The 19156-nt window shown below is 41.4% G+C and overlaps 1 protein-coding gene across 2 annotated transcripts in view; it reads left to right on the top strand.

Annotated features, from left to right (window-relative positions):
* The window catches only part of PCSK2 (proprotein convertase subtilisin/kexin type 2), a 254019-nt gene that overhangs the window by 96507 nt on the left and 138356 nt on the right, over positions 1 to 19156 (top strand).

The raw sequence follows: 19156 nt of genomic DNA, 5'->3' as shown, positions 1-19156 counted from the left end.
TCTGGCTCTACCGGGCTTTGTGCAGTGTTACAAAGTCACCATGCTTCTTCCTGCCGCACAGTGTGCGTAGAAGGCTCCCCTCTTCTGAACAGTCAACTCCCCTTGGCTGCAGAATTCAGGTCAGCCTTCCTCAAGGAAGATTTCCTGAGACCACAAACAGGTCAGATCCCCCACAAATGCATGCACAACAGCTTTCCTTTGAGAAATTCATCTCCCTTGTAATTGCATGTCATTCGCCTCCCTCCCAAGAAATCAGCTCCCTGTGGGTCCGGGCTGTCTCCACTTTTACTCATCCCATGTGCTCAGCACCAAGCAGAAGGCCCAGCACATATTACATAGCAACTAAATAGCTGTTGAAGAGATGAATAAGTGAATGAACATATTTATAAACTGCTCAATTTTGATTTTTCACAAATCACTAAACAGTTTGTAAATAGCAAAAGACATTGTCATTTTGGCTCAGAGGTGAGGCAGCTCATATTTTCAACGAGAAAGACGTTCTCTCATGACAGACACTAAAATAACCCAGTGGGGCATGCAATCACCTTGATTACATGTTCCCAAAGAAATACTTTTTCAATACCAAATATTTTTCAAAGTTTTTATACAGCCTTCCATCTACTCAATGGTAGGTCATATCTCAATTAACTATTGCTACATAACAAGTGTAACAAGTGTTTCCAAAGCTCAGAGGTTAAAAACAACAATCATTGATTATTGTCCATTCATCTAGAGATGGGCTGAGGTGAACTGTTCTAGATGAGGCTCAGCAGAAAGTGACTCTGCTCCACATGCCTCTCATCTTTCTCAACTACTAGTGGGCTATCCCAGGCATGTTCTTCTCAAGCCACCAGTGGGCCATCCCACACATATTCTTCTCAAGCCACCAGTGGGCTAGCCCAGGCATGTTCTTCTCAAGCCACCAGGGGCCTGGCCCAGGCATGTTCTTCTCAGGCCACCAGTGGCATAGCCCAGGCATATTCCTGTCACTGCAATGACAGAAGCAAAAAAGGTCAAGTGGAATCACAGGAGTACTCTTAAGGCCTAGGCTTAGTCATGGCCCACTGTCACTTCTGCCTCCATGCCATTGGCCAACACAACTCAACATGCTCAAGTCCAAAGTCAAGAATAGGTTAGTACCTCCACCCACAGTGAGTACAGGGAAGGATGAGCCAACAAGCAATCTACCTCAATATTAGAGGTCAGGTAAATGATAAGAAGCATTTAGAAAAGCAAATGACCAAATGGCAATCAAGTCCTCCATCAGCATGTATGTTTGTATGCCTTTGAAAAGCTGTCAGAGACAGTACTCCTCAAAACTGTCAAAGTAATCAAAAGCAAAAAAAGTCTGAAAATTGTCACAGCCAAGAAGAACCTAAGGAAATATGATGAATAAAAGTAATATGGAATCCTAGATGAGATTATAGGTCAGAAATAAGACATTAGTTAAAAACTAATTAAATCTGAATAACATGTGGGCTTTAATAATAATATATCAACGTCGGGTCATTAGTTGTGAGAAACGTACCATGCTAATGGCAGATGTTAATAACAGGGGAAATTGGGTAAGGAGTATATGGCGACTCTGTACTTTCAACTTTTTTATAAATCTGAAACTATTCCAAAACAAAAATAAAATTATTTTAACAAACACAGCAGTCAGAGATGGAATGTGGTTATGACAGCAAGAATTATTGCTTGTCTAGACTCAACAACTTCTTAACCTTATTAGAGTCTTACAAATGATGGATTTGTTATCCAGGGAAGAAAAAGCCCTTTTCTGCAACTCTGAGACCAAAGATTTATTTGTACCCACCTGAGACATGTGCTCAGAGAGAGATTGGAGGTGCATGGAGAGGGCTCCTGTCAGAATCTCCAGTCCGGGGGAGGCCAGCTGCCTGGGATGTGGGGCTGCCTGTCCTCAGTCCCTATGCGGCCTCCCTTTGGGCTCCTTCCAGCCTCACTCCGCTGTGATCTTACTCCTCTCAGCACAGCTGTCCTCTTCCCATCCTTCCCCTTCTTCTGTCTCCTCATCTGTGTAAAAAGACTAGATGAATTCTAAACCCAACTCCAAACTTCCATACTTTTGCGGTAGCACAATGTAAATAGGCTAATTTAAAAGTCCACAGCTACAACAAGATCATTTATTTTTCAAAATCGAATTGAAGTCACAGCTCCTTTCAAAGAAAGCACTGTTGACCTCAAGGAAAGTATCCTGAGACCACAAACAGGTCAGACGCCCCACAAATGCATGCACAACAACTTTCCTTTTGAGAAATCCATCTCCCTTGTAACTGCTGTGTCAATCACATTCCTCCCAAGAAGTCAGCTCTCTGTGGGTCGGGCTGTGTCAACTCTAGCTCACCCCTGAATCCTCAGGACACAGGACATAAGCAGATGCATTTTGCGAGGGCGCCCAGCCTAACTGTAAGTCTCCTGAAGGCAGGGGCCAACATGAATACATCCTGTATCCTCCAAAGATTTAGCAAAATGCTAGGTCGTGTGCCCCACGCCGACCCCTACCCGTAAAAACCAAGGAAGGAAGACGCTCTCCGCCGCTTCCCCTCTCCTCCCTGGGGCAGAGCGGCGCCCGGACCTGCTCGCTGCCATGGCAACGGGGCCCTCCCTCCCATAGACCGCGCTCCACCAAGTCGCGGAGCAGCTGCTACCGCTGTGTCTCCGCCAGTGCCATTTCTGCTTCCTCGAATTTTAAATTGGCCAGGATAATACAACAAATTAAGGTATTTGCTGGTTTCCATTAACATTTTTTGGTAAATCACTTTTTCCCTATTAATGCATGGGAAAGAGATTGCCAGCAAACGTACCATTAATTTCACTGAGAAAAAGCTTTAAATGCTCAGTCATGTTTTTTCTAATACAATTCAGTACTTCCAAATTTATTTACTGCTGCCTCAAAAAACGCAAGTAAATCATGCTTTTATACACGCACGCGATGCCCATATTGAGAAGACATTTGCTAAGCGGCTGTGTTTGTTGAATCCTGAGCCTGCCTCTGCACCTAGAACAATCCCACTGAAATGAAATGAATGCTTGCAAAGATTTCTTACTTCCTCCTTTAAAGAGTGGTAGGAAAATGAACAAAGAGGATAAAAGGAAACAAGCTCATCATGCATTCACCAAAGTTAAATTTCCAAACAGTAATTACAAAGCATTTTTAAATTTAAGTTTCACTAAAGATTTGGAAATATATTGGCTTTTTTCTCTGACTTCTCCCAGAAAAGTTTTTGGGATTTGGGAATTTTATGTGTACGTTTTCCACAATGGAGTTTCCTTCCCACTGATATGTGTGTGTGTATTTTAATATATATATATAAAATTATATGTTACACATATCATATGTAATATGTGTAACACATTATACATAATTTATATATTGTAGAATTACATATAATTATAGAATTACATACAACTTTATATATATTAAAATACATAGACAAGCATAATTTAGTACATGTTTATTAGCAGTGGGGATATTTGTAATGCAGATAATTACCTGCAGCTTTAAATGTCAGTTTTACTGATACTCTATATGTTTGGTGAGGAAGGGTGCTGTGTATGGTAAACGGAAGAGGAGAGGAAGAGGCAAGTTCAAAGCTGAAAAGGGTTTTCGAGATTATCTTCCAACCTAATGCCCTATTTTACTGGCCTAGAAGATGATGTCTAGAGGAAAAACTGACTTGGCTAACAACACACAGTCAACTTGTGGCTGAGCTGTGAGTTAAATAATGAAACTGAAGCAAAATCACTTGGATTTCTGCATGGGAGTTGTCGACAGTCATGAAATTACACTCAAAGACTCCAGTGCATTCAACTAAATGTCAATTAGTATCTAAACTTTGCCAGAACACAGCAAACGCAGAGCTAAGACATCCTGTGGGTGATCCTCCCTCCCCACAGCCTGGCCTGATGAATTAGAGTTCTTTGGTTTCCAGAACATGGTTGTTATTTTCTTCTCCAGCTCCATTAGCAGGTTGGGAATGGCACACAGGCTTTTTAATTTAAAAAATAATAATTAAAATACTAAACACAGTGTTGACTAAAAACAAATCATTTTTCTTCCTTAATCACTTAGGCTTAGTAATTTATCTTTGTATTTGGCAAAACTTCAAAAGGAGTAAATCAATGTTAAATTCAAAATTTAATGACTCAAGGGTTTTTGGAGAAAAAGAAACCTAGCAGTGCATCACAAAAAGGCTGGAGCCAGAATCAGGCTGGACTGTTTTACAAGTTGCTGTGTTCTACCACTAAAAAGAGGGTTATCATAAATATTGTTAGTTATATATGAGCTAACCCCAAAGCATCTTAATTTCCTTACAAGTCACCTTTTATTTTTAAGCTTATAAAAATGTCCCCAATTATTCAGAAGCAAGATCATTTTCTATAGAGTCCTACCGTTATAAACAAACACACTCTGTTTTATTACTGCAAACCCTACGTGTTTCTCCATATGCTTTGTCTAATATTTAAATTGAAAGACTTACTACACATGTTGAAGTGCATATAATGTTCCAAAATAGACGATTACCAAGTTTAAAAACTTCTCTCTTTCAGCTAACACGTGCATGTCTTTAACAATTGACAAATTACATGTGTAGGATTGTTACACAAAATGAAAATTTTAAAAAACATTGACCAAGCGAAGCATGTTTGCATGTATTAACTCACGTGTTTTGATCTTGTCCTATATTCCTAAAACTCACAGAAGATAATCTGTTATACAAATATATGGTCAGTATAGAAAATTCAAGAAGTATATGAAGGAAAAAAAGAAATCTGTCTCCATATCGAGCCCCTCTTTCAGCTCCACACCCTGGAGGTGATCATTATTATCCAGCTTGGTATCTATCTTTTTATAACAGTACTGGCCAATAGAAATGTAATGTGAGCCACAACTATGTACATAATATTAAGTAGCCACATTTCTATAATAAAAGCAAAGGAAATGAGAGGAATTAATTTAATAATATATTTATGTAGTATAGTATATCCAAAATATTATCATTTCAACATGTAATCAGTATAAAATTATAATGAGATATTTTACATTGTTTTCTTGTACTAAGTCTTCAAACACCAGTGTGTGTTTTATACTTAGAGCACAAATCAATTCAGACTGCCAAGTTTCAAGTACTCAGTAACCATACAGGGCAGTGACTACCTATGGGACAATACAGCTCTAGACCTTCCTTTCTACATGAGTGAGAGACTGTGAGATAATATATCAGCTAAGAATTCTTGGCTGGGTGCAGTGGCTCACACCTGTAATCCCAGCACTTTGGGAGGCCAAGGCGGGTGGATCACGGGGTCAGAAGTTCCAGACCAGCCTGACCTATATGGTGAAACCCTGTCTCTACTAAAAATAAAAAAAATTAGTCGGGCATGGCGGCACGTGTCTTTAATCCCAGCTACTCAGGAGGCTTAGGCAGAACAATTGCTTGAACCAGAGAGGCAGAGGTTGCAGAACCAGGGAGGCAGAGGTTGCAGTGAGCCAAGATCGCACCACTGCACTCCAGGCTGGGCAACAGAGTGAGACTCCCTCTCAAAAAAAAAAAAATAAATAAAATAACATAAAGAATTATTTTGCTGCCAAGAAGAGAAGTAATAATGACTTAAATAATAAAGGTTTCAATCAGCCTGTGTAACAGGAAGTCTACAGGTGGCCAGGTCTGAGGCTGGACCAGCAGCTAACAATCCAGGCCTCAAGTTGCTCTCTGCAATTGTCTCAACCATCCCCTGTGGTTGTAAGATGGTTACTGCAGGTCCAGAGAGCACATCTTCCTACTCCAGTTTCCAAAGACAGGAAGCAGAAGCATAGCTGAGAAAATGAGAAAGAGCTCTTTCTTCATTCATGAAGGGGAAAAAATCTTTGTCAGATGCCCCCTTTAGAGCTTTTGCTCAGAACAGATCACATAGCCTTCCCAAGTCACAAGAGAAGCTGGGTAAGCAGGTGTCTGGCTCTTTTAGTCTCCACAGTGAGAAGCAGTCATAGGAGAAGGGGATTGAGAATGGTTAAAAGGTAGGCACCCAAAGAACTGACATGGATAGATCTAAAAGTAGCATTCCTGACTCAAACAGCATTCCTACTTCAGAGTTGGATGGACTCTTCCAACACACTCCATGTGGGCTGTGCTGATCACACTTCCTTCAAAAAATATGTAAAAGAATGTTTCAGCACATCTGCAGCACGTTGGACATTATTAGATTCTCAAGTAACCCCGTACAGTTTACACTTTCATGAGTATCACCTTCATTTTACCCAGAAGTTAAATAACTTTCTGAGGTCACAGCCAAGAAGACCCTGAGTCACAAACCATCTATTAAACTCGGGCCTTCTGTCTACAAACTCACTGCTTTTTCCATTGTCAGCTGCAATCCACCTGACAAGTAAAGAATACTTCATGAAAATTGAAAGTATAATTAAATAATCTCAAGTTGAATTTTATGACAAGTTTGAAAACCCAATGTAAGTCCCTTCCTAGGGTAAGCTGTAGTATTTATAAAAATCCAAACACCCAGTCTGTGACTGACCACCAGAAAAACACTTTTCTTGGGGCACTTAAATGATCTCTCTACTGTGAACCACTCAGAATTGCTTTTATTCTTGAAGAGAAGGTAAAAATAATGACAGCAATACTGGTTCATAATCTTCAAAGTATTTTTATGCCTATCATCTCATGTGATTAAAAAAAAAAAACCTCTGAGGTTGGCAGAAGTGTGCAAACTTATTTGATAAATGGTAACTAAGACTCTGAAAAGTAAAGTAATTGGGTCAAAATCAAACCTGTAGGCTAGGACCCTGGTCTTGGATGCTAGGAACTATGAGAAAGATGGATATCAGAAGTCATCAGAGGCTCTTCTATTATCAAACTTTCTCAGTGGTCTAGGCACTGGTTATAATAATAATTATAGCTCACACTTACAGAGCATGTATTACATGCTAAGCACTGTTCTGAGCCCTTTACATTTGTTAATTTATTTAATTTCATGAGAATCCTATAAAATTGTGCATCAGTGCTATGTCTTCAAAACAAACTAACGAAACTTGCAGGTGTTCACAGCAATAGATAGTTACTTCTCATTAATGTCTACTAAATGACTTGGTTGAGGTTCGGCTGACGTAGGGTGGACTCAGCTTGGGATGGCTTTGAGCCCAAGGGCTGGGTTCAAGTTTACTTCTGATTAATACAAATAATATCTTGCTTGTAAATTTCACACTCAATGGACCTCACACACAAATACTATTTTCTTAATCCTCCTGAGTGGGAGTTGGAGTGTCTTGGTGGAAATGGGAGGGCTCTGACAAGTAGGGAAATGTCCCTTTAGCTGCCTCTATCAAAAAGCCAAGTGGAGTTGAAAATAGGGCATTGGATTTGATAAGAAAGAGGTCACCGATGAAGCTGTCACCTGAAATCTGGGAGGGACACCATCAGGCACAGGTTTCTCTAGGGCAATAGTTCTCAAATTGTGTCCCCTGAACCAGCAGCACCAGTGTCACTTGGGAATTGGTTAGGATTTTCTAAGACCCCTCTCCAGACTTACTGAATCACAAACTCTGAGAGTGGGGCCCAGCAATTTTTGTTTTAATAAGCTTTCCAGAGGATTCTGATGCTGCTTCTAAATGTGAGCACCACTGCTCTAGAAGGATACTGAGAAACTGAGCGTGCGCAGCATTCACCATTGCTAGAAGGTTGATGGTTTTCACTGTAGCATTCGTAATCTTGGTTGTATGCACCCTGCCTTTATTTTACTATATATGCAATATAGTCTTTGAAGTCCCTGTCCTACCAAGAGAGTCCTACCTTATTTGGGGTTTTGGCTGCTCTAAAAATGAAAAGTTTTGAAAAGCACACAAGTCACCCTAGATTGAATCCTGGGTTGTTTTTGGCAGGGGCATAAAGAATATCACTGGGACAATTGATCAAATTTGAATAAGGTATAGATTAGAGAATAGTATTGTATCAATGTTAATTTCCCAATGTTCACAACTGAACTGTGGCTATGTAAGAGAAAGTGACTGTTTCTAAGAAACACATATTGAAGTTTTTTAACTTCAGGGTGCACACTGTTTGCAACTTTCAAACAGTTCAGAAAAAAAATGATTTTGCCTGTGTCGTATATGTAGAAAAAGAATGATAATGCAAATATGGTAAAATGTTATATTTAGAAAACTTAAATGAAGAGTGTGTAGGAATTCTAAATACTCTTTTCCCAATTTTTGTATTATTTCCAAATTAAAAGTTTACAAAGAAAAAGCAAGCAGATCCACCATGACTTGTGCTCCAAATGTACACAACTGACTGCAGAATCTCATGTTTCATGCTCTATCCTGTTTTGGAACATAACTTTCCTCCCTCCAAAGGAAACAAGAGACACCTGTGGAAATGCTGATGGAGCGAGGGTGGTCACCAGGCATGGAGCAGCACAGGAACACAAGCTTCTTGAGGCCTCCCAACCTGATGATATTCCCAGCTGGAAATGTCCCCCTTCCTTCAGAATTTCTCTGACATGATTGTCTGTCCTGGGATATTATTGCCCATTTGTCAGTACTAAGAAGTAGTTTAAGAGAGCAGCCTCTGGAACTACTTCATGTATTTATGGCTTCAGCCAGCCAGGATCCAAATTCTGCCTCATCCACTTTCTTCCTGCATGACCTCAGGCAAGCCCCTGTGTCCTCATCTGTAAAATGGGGATGATAATACTAACAAGGATTAAATAAGTGTAAAGGGCTCAGAACCATGCTAGCACATGGAAGTTATTCAGTAAGTCTTCACTGTGCTATTATTTCCATACATTTCTTCCAAGTCTATATATATATATATATATGGCTTCAAATCTAGATAGTTGTGTATTCATACTATGTTCACAACATGTTCAAATCATCTGGCCCATTCTCTCACTTCACACCTGAAGAAACAGAGACCCAGAAAGGTTAAGTAACTTGCCCAAGTAACACAGCTTGTCAGTGTTACTTACCGGCTCAAGTCACTTGTGCCTGGAGTCATTTTTCCCAGCATACTCTCCAGGTTGGGGATATAAAAGAGCAGTGGTGTGGGCACTCTGATTTTCCAGAGAAGATCTTTATATAGAAAACAGCTTTGCCTGGAGGGAGCCAGAAACCTCCTGATGTAGGAATAACATCTCTCACTAGAGTAATCAGAGTCACTGGAATGAGAAATTGCCGGGTATCACAGGCACACTGAATTGTAATTTATTTTTCAAATGTGTGGTAAGTTGAGGACACTGGAAATGAACATGGTACAATGAGAATCAGAAAACAGCAGGTTAAAATTTACCAGTTAACTTGGGTATGCCATATAATTCCCACAAGCCTCATTCTCTGCATCCACAAAGTGCAGTGCGCGGTGCTTCTCTCTCGGTGTGGTGACAGCAGTCAGTCCACATTCTTACAGGGTGAGGGGGCAATGGGTCCAGGGCCATGGATGGCCAAAAAATGTTCTCTGCTTCAAAAAATGTGATGGCTGACTTTGAGGCAGAGAAACTGGTGGTAAAGTTGAGGCTGGGAGGGCCAATAGGAAGGGGCCATGAGGGGTGGAGAACAACATCTGGAAGAAAATGTTCCTGCTCTGAGAGAAGTAGAGGACCTGGAACCATGGGACTAGTACTTCTCACCCACACATCTATTGTATGGGATGGAGATCTGCACCACCAGCTGGATCTTCAAGCAAGAACATAAAACAGTGATATTTCATTTCTAATTACACATTCTCTCAGGCCTGTTGGGTTTCCCCTACAATTAACTGGCTCTTTACAAAGGCATTATCGTATACAGCCAAAGGCCTTGGTTTCAGACTGAGGCAAATCTGGTGTAAAACTGGCAACCTGGAAATTGTGTGACTTTGGGCAAGTTACTCAAAGTTTATCAAGCTCAATTTCCTCACTCATAGAATGGTAGACAATTGTTCAGTTACTATTGCTGTGTAGCAAATTACCCCAGAGCCTAGAGAAGAAAGGAAACCACAGTTTTTTGGCTCACTATTTTGTGATTCAAGAATTTGGGAAGGGTTCACGGTTCCCACGTGGGATGCCATATACTTGCAGTCATATGGCAGCAGAGGTTGGCGGGGGGGTTGTCTGAAGACTCAACAGGGCTGGATGTCCAGGATGTCCCATCACATGGCTACAGGCTGGGAGCCCAGCTGAGGACCAACCAGAGGACCAAAACTTAGCTTCTCCAGGACCATAGTCTCAGGGGGCTCAGACTTCCTTATATGGTAACTGGCTTTCCCTAGGTCAAAATGCAAGATGTCCTTTTCTGATGTATTCTTGGAAGTCAGACAGCATCATAGCATCACTTCGTGTCTGTGTCTGTGTGTGTGTGTGTGTGTGTTCCTTGTCTAGTTTTTATTTGTTTGCTTGTGGGCTCTTTTATTTATTTCAATAGGTTTTGGGGAAACAGGTGGTGTTTGTTTACATGAAGAAGTTCTTTAATGGTGATTTCTGAGATTTGGTGCACCCATCACCCAACCATTGTACACCATCCCCAATGTGTAGTCTTTATCCCTTGCCCCCTTCTACCTTCCCCCTAAGTCCCCAAAGTCTATTGTATCATTTTTACACCTTTGCGTCCTCATAGCTTAGCTCCCACTTATAAGTGAGAACATATGATGTTTGATGTTCCATTCCTGAGTTACTTTACTTAGAATAATGGTCTCCAGTCCCATCCGAGTTGCTGCAAATGCCATTATTTTGTTCCTTTTTCTGGCTGAGTAGTAGTCCATGGTGTGTGTCTGTGTGTCTGTGTGTGTGTGTATCACATTTTCTTTATCCACACATTGATCGATAGGCTTTTGGGCTGGTTCCATATTTTTGCAATTTGGAATTGTGCTGCTCATCCCAGCATCACTTATTTCACAATAAATCAGTGGTTGAATCAGTCACATGCTCATCCAGGTCAAAGAGAGGAACACAGGTTCTACCTTTTGATGAGAAGAATAGCAAAGAACTCACAGACATGTTTTAACACTGTCACAATTATAATACCACATTATGGTATTGTTGAAAGAATTAGATACATAATCATTGTACAGTATTTTGCATTTGGTGCTATTGTTGAGATTTTTGTATTTGCATATAGCAGGGAAACAGGTTGCTGCCTCTGAGCTGGAGAGATACAGGTTTTAAAGACAAACATAGGTATATGCCATCCTTTCTTTAAGCCTCAGCTTTATAAAAACCTAGTCACTTGAACCCAGGCTAGCAACTAGTTGAATGCCATTGATTGCTTAGAGGAATTAACCAAACACCTTCTCTGGGTCCCTAAGATGCATTGATCTCCTGCTTTTCTCCCCAGCACTGTGCGAATGTCACTGAATGGTGGGAGGCTGTTTAAATGGGCAGAGATATTGATTTTCTTTTCTACCTTTTTGAAAGCTCTTTGCTTACCAGGTGCTGAGCAAACATCAGGCAAATGGCAGTCCACATAGAAATAGATGATGCGAGGAGCAACAATGGCAGTTATGGCTTCTGAATGTGAAGCTAGTTAAGCAGCAGGTGCCCCCACTACACACTCTGGCTTTAGATGCAGAACTACACATCATTGTTCACACTTTGTCATTTGCTAATTGATAATAGAGCTCACCCATGTGGCACTAAGTAGCATAGTGGAAAATATTTCCAACCAATCCATGGAAACAGCTCCATCCCTGTCTGAAGAGGGCTGACTGAAAACTGAGATGAACTGAGGGCCAGTGATGGGGTAATGCGGTGCATTTCAGAGGCTGGGATCTGCATCCTAGGTGTCCACGTGCAAAATCGGTTATACCCTTGGAAATGACAACAAAGTCCTGTCTTAGTCTGTGTCAGAGATGACAGATAAACACAGGTGAAGATATTTCTGGGTTTCTTTGATATAGAGGACATCCAAGAAACCACACATCAACATTATGTTGCCATTGACACCCAAGGAAACGGATGTGTGGTTAACTTCTCCCAAAGAAAAAGCCAGGGGTTCCCTCAGGGAGTCAAAGGGCAGCAGATTGGAAATCACTCACAATTCACACCATTGGAAGGAAACGAATGATGGAGGATGGAGAAGAGCCCTGTTTACAATATGTGTTTCCTGAAGGATACAGTCCCAGAGAACTTGCCTCAAAGAATGATAAAGGAGAATCCCCAGAGAGCGATACTTTTTCATGATTTTGTCAGATATTCTGAATTTAAGCAGATTACTGCTTTCAACAGAATATGATGAAAACCATAGTGGGGCATTCTTGGGCTTGCTTTTCAGTTTTTACGATGTTCTTAGGGAAAAGGCCTTACTGGGTCAGGTTTGCCAGGCTCTGTCCTTGGAGCACATTTTCAGCACTTGGTTGGAAGAACATTCATTTAACCCTCAGCTGTAGATGAGAACAGGATGCAGCAATTTTACTGCAAACCAGAAAATAAAATTGGCTTTTCTATCCAGGAAGAAAATAAAGAAAATTCTGCCTTATCTTACCTTATAAAGATAATTCCTTTGTTTTCCCTGAAATAAATAATAATCATTTAAAAGCATTGGGAGAGGTGTGCAGTGGTTTAGGCCCGTATCACATTTTGGGGGTCCGATGCAGGAGGATTACTTGAGCTCAGGAGTTGGAGACTAGGGCAGCACAGGGAGACCTGACTCTAAAAAAAAATAAAAAATGTTTTTTTTAATTAGCTGGGTGTGGCGGTGCATGCCTCTAGTCCCTGCTACTTAGGAGGCTGAGGCAGGAGAATTTCTTGAGCCTGGGAGGTTGAGGCTGCAGTGAGCTGTGATCATGCCACTGCACTCCAGCCTGGGTGACAAAGCAAAAACCTATCTCAAAAAAAAAAAGAAAAGAAAAGAAAAAAAAAGCATTAAGAGAAGAGAAAGAGGGAAATAAAGTCTAAATGTCCCCCTTCTGCATACAATGTGTCTGGGTTCAGGTCAGGCAGGCACTGGAACTTGGGCCAGTTGCTCTTACTTGTCCCTGAGCTCAGGCACTTCCACACCTGCGTTCCCTCCAGACTCAGGTTCTTTCTTCTGAGAAGAAACCTTACATTTTTTTGGGTGGGGGGTTGTGTTTTTGATTTTTTTGGTTTTTGTTTTTTTTGAGATGGAGTCTTACTCTGTCGCCCAGGCTGGAGTGCAGTGGCGCGATCTCAGCTCACTGCAACCTCTGCCTCCTAGGTTCAAGCAGTTCTCCTGCCTCAGCCTCCTGGGTAGCTGAGATTACAGGCATGTACCACAAAGCCCGGCTACTTTTTGTATTTTTAGTAGAGACAGGGTTTCACCATGTTGGTCATGCTGGTCTTGAACTCCCGACCTCATGATCCACCCACCTCGGCCTCCCAAAGTGCTGAGATTACAGGCATGAGCCACTGTGCCCAGCTAACCTTATGTTTTTTAAATTGTTTTTGCTGGTTTTGTTTTCAAGTGAACTTTTTGCCTGTTCTGTCAGGATCATTTCAGGAGAGTAGCAACCCTAAAGAAAACGTTTTCTTTGACATATCTCTCATTTTTAAAAAATTAAATAAATACTCAGTGAGTTCCTACTTTGCACCTGGCACTTCCGGGAACTCAGAAACAGATAAGAGAGAGCTCATTCCCAGGGAGAGGGATGGTGCTAGGAGATGAGATGGGGCTGGGACCTTCCTAGAGCTCTGAGTGCTATTGGGAGGGCAAACAAATACATGTCATTCCTGGAGTGATTAGGAGACATTGGCAATTCAAAGGGAAGACAATCTCAACATACTAGTGAGATAGGTGAGTCCAAATTGATAGCAGAACTTCCAGCATATCAACCCTCCTTAAAATTCAAGACAGAAGTCTTAGAAAGGATATAGGAATGTTTACATAGCATCTTGCTTTTGAAGTGATTTTGCTGGCCTCATCAAGGCATGCCATCTAGTTTTCATTAAGAACAGCACACATTTTTAGGGAGATTTATTCAACAATTACTGTAACAAGACCCTCCCCTAGAAAGCTTCTTAGGGATACACAGCACTTTTCAGACCCCATAAAACAATTGCATAAAAGTGATCAAATTTCACATTGTGAAATGAGACACAATGCAGCTTTTTAAAATGCTGACAAGGCATGAGCAACCTGGTGACTTTCATTTGCTTTTTGACCACAGTATGACCTGACATGTTTTGAAGTGGAGGAGACAAGTGAACAGAAATCAGTGAACTCCATCAGAGAACCATGGTAGGCTTGTTCACAAGATGCTGTGAGCCACCACGTCCTGGGTTTCTTTGTTTCGCAGCAACAGTAGCTGGAACACGAACATTGAGCTTATGATCCTCTGACATTTCCTCATTGGCTTCTGCCATTTAGCATTGCAGACCCAGCCCAGTTTGATTTTTTTATTCCTTTACAATTAAAATGTTTTGGGTTTTTTGTTGTTGTTGTTGTTGTTTCTGCTTGAAAGCTTCTGGAATTTTGTCTCTATCTCTGAAATTTAAATATTCCCTGGAATATGGCTAAATATAGATCTCATGTTATTAATCTTGCCTAGAGTGAAGTGAGCCTTTCAGTCTCTACACTGAAGTGTTTTGCTCTGTGGCTTTTCCAGTGGTTCCATTTATTTGTTTGTTTGTTTTCCAGGAATATTGTTAGGAACATTCCCAAGCTGAGGAACTGGTACACACTGATAAATCTGGAACTTTGAATTCAAGCTGTGCTCTTCTACTGCCCAGCTTGCCTGTCATTGCTGCCCTCGGTCTAAGGACCAGCAATGGAAAAGAGTAGAGTGGCCTCCTAACTATGCATAGACTATGGGCTCAGTTTACTGTAGGTTTCAGTGAACACTAGCAATGGACATGTCATGAGTTAACGCTTTGACTTCTGGGTTTTAGGACCTAAGGCTCAACATTTGCCTTTTATAACATCCATGCAACCCACCCTGTCTGTTATGTGACACATTCCCCCTCTCAGGCCTAAGTTTATAACTCTCTGGCTATAAATTCCTAAGCATGGGGCTTTCCCCAAATGCTGGCACCATTAAGAACAAATGGGACAAGAAAACCCACCTTTACTTCCACCTCCTGAGGCTCCTCAGTAAGGAGATATTGAAGCTTCTAGAGTCAACACAAAGGCAACATGGAGGAAGAGTCATACAGGTCCCCATGAAAAGATATCTGACTTGAGATCATTCCCATTTGATAGCAGTAGCATTTGCTGTTGAGAAAGCATTCAGAAATATTCCCATCCCCCAAACTAACGATAACTTTATCGTTGAATCTCTGTTTCTCTGTTCCGTGTCCTACACACCTAAAATTTTCCCTTTCAGCATTTTTATCTCTTTCTGGTAGAACTGCTAAAATTCACCTTTGTCATTACCAGTCCATTTCTGCATTGTGAATTCTGCTCTTTGCTGCTTTCAAACCAGATTTAATTTGGCTTTTGTGCTTGGCATCCCCTTCTTGTCTCTATAATTCTTCAATTTGCCTTTTGTTCCTTTTTACCTTTTGTATCTTTTGTTTAAAAAGGTAAAATTCTTCAGTTTTACCGCTTATCTTGATGTGTTTTTCCCTCTCCATCTTACGGATTTGGGCTATTTCATCAAAATCTTGATGTCCATCCTAATTAATACACCAAGGAAATTTCCTCCGGTTCTTATGCTTAGTTATTTTGCAGTGCAGTGCTTTTCCCTGAATCTTCAGCAGGATGTTCCCCTCCCCTGTTCCCAGCATTTTTCATTCCAACTCTCCTACGTGGGTTTCTTTTTTCTGGCTTACTTATTTTTGAATGAGATCAGCTTTACCCAAACCCAGAATTCACCACCGGACTCACTGCTGGGTTGTCCCTGGTCTGTCCATTAACTAAGGCACCTCCTGAGATATACCACTGGAAGAGCACAGTTCTTTGCCAAATTCCCAATATTTAAAGGATTGGCCAGGTGCAGTGGCTCACACTTGTAATCTCAGCACTTTGGGAGGCTGAGACAGGTGGATGACTTGAGGTCAGGAGTTCGAGAGCAGCCTGGCCAACATGTCTCTATTAAAAATACAAAAATTAGCTGGGTATGGTGGTGCATGCCTGTAATCCCAGCTACTTGGGAGGCTGAAGCAGCAGAATCACTTGAACCCAGGAGGCAGAGGTTGCAGTGAGCCAAGACTGCACCATTGTACTCCAGCCTGGGAGACAGAGCAAGACTGTCTCAAGTGTAAATAAATAAAATAAAAGATTGCAGGGTTTAAATTGAATCTCTTCCTACCCTTACTGCATATTTCTCTGACACTCTGAACAAATGAAGTGATTAATAATTGACAATCCACCAGAGTTCTTATGTTTCCATTCACACACTTAAATGTTGTGATTTATAGCTCCTAAAGTGAAGCGGGCCGCCACCAGTATCCACCTCCCTTCCATAAATTGTGTATTTCGGAAATGTATATGTTTTTTCTTTATTGATACATATTATTTTATGTTTACCCTTTCAAAGAAGGGTTCTTGCTGAAAAATTCTCTTGTTTTCAGGAACCCTACAGAGATGGACCATCAAATGTGTTTATCTGTTCAGCTGCACTGAATAGCTATGCTACTTAGCAGCAATTCTTTTGAATTCCAGCAGCAGATGGACTATGAGTTCTGCTTTTCATGGCATGTCTTGAGTACTTCAGTGAGAAACTCAAGAGCACTAGGCAAGGAGTTAGTATCCAGAAGCCTCTTTCAGACAAATGATTCTGGCAGAAAACTGTTTTTAAGAGGAACAGACACAAGAGCAGAATAACCACATGTGCTCTCAAAAGTCAGACTTGTTTACAGAAAAATCTATCTCCACAACTGTTTTTTCACAGTGTTCCATGAACATGCTCCAGGGCCACCTCTCAATACTCACGTGTGCAATATGTATTTTTGCATCTTTCCAATCCTGTTCAGCCTGCTTCAGCTGCTGTTCAGTGAGAACCATGTGTTCCCAAAAGTGTAAGGTTAGCCTGGCCATAGGGGTAATTGATTTTCTTTGATGTGTTTGTATAAAGCACTATCCAGTCCCATTTTACAAGAAGGAGAATTGGAGTAGACAGTTTAAGGAGTGGACTGTATACTGTAAATGTTCTTGAGTGATAAGGCGTGTGTCACACCCAGCACCAGCAAATTATACATACACACACATGCAACAAAATTAGCATCATTCAGAAGTTCTTCCCACACATTTCAAGAGACATTGTTGCGATGGTGTTATTATTCCATGTTTACTTATTTAGAATGCATTTAGTGTTAAGCAATCTATAAAGTTCTTGTTTGTTTGCTTGTTTGTTTGTTTGTTTGTTTGTGACAGAGTCCTGCTCTGTCACCCAGACTGGAGTGCAGTGGTGCAATCTCCGCTCATTGCACCCTCTACCCTCCTGAGGTCAAGTGATCCAACTACCTCAGCCTCCTTGGTAGCTGGCACTACAGGCATGTGCCAACATGCCTGGATAATTTGTGTATTTTTTGCAGAGATGGGGTTTCACCATGTTGCCCATGCGGGTCTCAACTCCTGGACTCAAGCGCTTCACCTGCCTCAGCCTTCCAAAGTGCTGGGCTTACAGGCGTGAGCCCCCAGGCCTAGCCCATTTCTTTTGAGACAGGGTTGTGCTCTGTTGCTCAGACTGGAGTACAGTGGCACGATCATGGCTCACTGCAGCCTTGACCTCCTGGGCTCTAGTGAGCCCCACCTCAGCTTCTCGAGCAGCTGGGACTACAGGTGTGCACCACCACACCCGGCTAATTTTTTTGTTTGTTTGTCTTTTGTTTTTTGTTTTGGTAGAGACAGGGCCTTGCTATATTGCCCAGGCTGGTCTTGAACTCCTGGCTTCAAGGGATCCTTCTACCTCAGCCTCCCAAGGTGCTGGGACTACAGGCATAAGCCATGCACCTAGCCAACGTTTATTTTTTATCACAACACAGTGAGGTTCCTGCTGTAATTATCCTGATTTTACAGGTGAGAAAACAAATGTACAGAAAGCTTAAAAAACTTGACTAAGGCCAAACAACTAGCAAGTGGTGGATTCAGTATATGGGCCTAGACAGTCCTTCTCCAGAGACTGACTCTCACTATCACTTTATTCAGCACTCTCTGTATTGCATAAGAAGAAATACATGTTGCATCTGTAGCTGAACTTCATACAACTCACACCAGCTACATTTGGGAGACAGATTCACTTATTTAAAAATTCCTAGTGGCCACCACAACATCTGATAGTTAATAAGCCCATCTTAAATGTTTGTGAAAATGAATGGAATTAGATGGTTTTAGTAGCTTCAGTTTGACTCATCTAAGAAAATAGTATAACCCACATGTAGCTGTCCTCCTGAGGGTGGCCTCTGTTTTCACTATCTGCCAGCCATGAAACAGGGCTCCCTCATCCCTGCACAGATATCTTCGGTGGAATTTGTCAGCAATCAACCTCACTTCTCCAGCATGAATGTTAGCTCTCTTTCTGCATGTGGGAGGCAGAATAATGACCTTCCTAAAGATGTCCACATTCTAAGCCCTAGAACTTATGAATATGTTATGCCACATGGCAAGGTGGGGTTAAGGTTGTAGACGAAATTAAAGTTGCTAATAAGCTGGCTTTAAGACAGGGAGATTATCCTGGATTATCTAAATGGCCCCAATGTAATCACACATATCCTTACAAGAGGAAGGCAGAAGAGAAAGTCAAGGTGATATCATACAAGAAATATTTCATCCACTGTTGCTGCCATTGATGATGGAGAAATGGGATCATGACCCAAGGAATGAGGAAGCCTCCAGAAGCTGGAAAAGGCAAAAAAATGAATCCCCCCCAACCAAAGAGCCTCTAGAATGAGCACAGCCTTACTGACACCCTGATTTTAGACCTCTGATCTCTAGAACTGTAACAGAATGAATTTGTGTTGTTTTAAGCCACTAAGTTTGTGGCCATCTGTTATAGCAGCCACAGAAAACTGCCCACCGCAGGATGAAAAACCACTTTCTCCTGGTATTTCTCAAAGGGCTAATCTAAGAGCATGGATTGTTCTGTACCTTCCAGGAGCACTATTGCAAAGTCGATTCATTACTTTTTTCATTTGTTCCGCATCACCATGCTGAGGCTCATTAACGCCCTGTCATCGGTGCTCCATGCGTAAGTAGAAGTGTGTTAAGAATCAATCGCTCTGACCTTTATTCCTTGTTGTTTTGTCATTCGTGGGCTGCTTGGCT

The sequence above is a fragment of the Macaca mulatta genome, chromosome 10, assembly GCF_049350105.2.
Source record: "Macaca mulatta isolate MMU2019108-1 chromosome 10, T2T-MMU8v2.0, whole genome shotgun sequence".
Lineage (NCBI taxonomy): Eukaryota > Metazoa > Chordata > Mammalia > Primates > Cercopithecidae > Macaca > Macaca mulatta.
This window is presented reverse-complemented; position numbering and strand designations above follow the sequence as displayed.